General features: G+C 43.7%; 1 non-coding gene across 1 annotated transcript; it reads right to left on the bottom strand.

Annotated features, from left to right (window-relative positions):
• Positions 1–349: 349 nt before the first annotated feature.
• On the bottom strand, positions 350–423 carry trnat-cgu. The gene has a single exon. It is a non-coding gene; the product is annotated as a tRNA-Thr (tRNA).
• Positions 424–646: the final 223 nt, after the last annotated feature.

The following is a 646-nucleotide window of genomic DNA, read 5'->3' as shown; positions in this document are numbered from 1 at the left end:
GAAGACCATGGAGAATATTGTTTTTCACACAAGGCAGCTGACGGCTCTGTATGAGTTCAGAGAAATGCGTGTTTGTTTACCCTGTGGATGGGGGCTCGGTCTGTTTACATTCGCACTGTACTCGAACCGCCCTGGAGTTCGCTTCTACCGGACCGAGACCTAGGTTTTAGCCGGGGCCAGAGTTCGCCTTTTTGTTCCGTGACGGAGTTTGATGGCGCGTTCACACCTCCCTAAACAAGCCGGACTTTCTAGGAAATCGAGCTAGAGTTCGATTAAAGTGGACTAAACAGAGCTAGTGTGAATGCACCCTAAATTTCTCATTCTCCAGTTGACATTAAGAAAAGATGGCAGGCACTGCTGGGAGTTGAACCCAGGATCTCCTGTTTACGAGACAGGCGCTTTGACCAACTAAGCCACAGCACCTCTCTTAAGTTTTATTGGGTATTCTATCCTGACATTCATTACATAAGTATATTTGTTATTTTGTTTTAGGAATGAAGACCGAGAACGTACAAAGTAAGGCACACATTGTGTATTTTTCTTTCTCAAGGGAACCATGTCATGCATAGGTATAACAACGATTAACAATACAAATACTCAGCCTTGATACTTTGAAAAAGGGGCAAATTTGAAATTGTTTGTTTGG

This window comes from Nematolebias whitei, unplaced genomic scaffold (assembly GCF_014905685.2).
Source record: "Nematolebias whitei isolate Nwh7 unplaced genomic scaffold, NemWhi1 Nwh_scaf_12652, whole genome shotgun sequence".
In the NCBI taxonomy this organism is placed as follows: Eukaryota; Metazoa; Chordata; class Actinopteri; order Cyprinodontiformes; family Rivulidae; genus Nematolebias; species Nematolebias whitei.
This window is presented reverse-complemented; position numbering and strand designations above follow the sequence as displayed.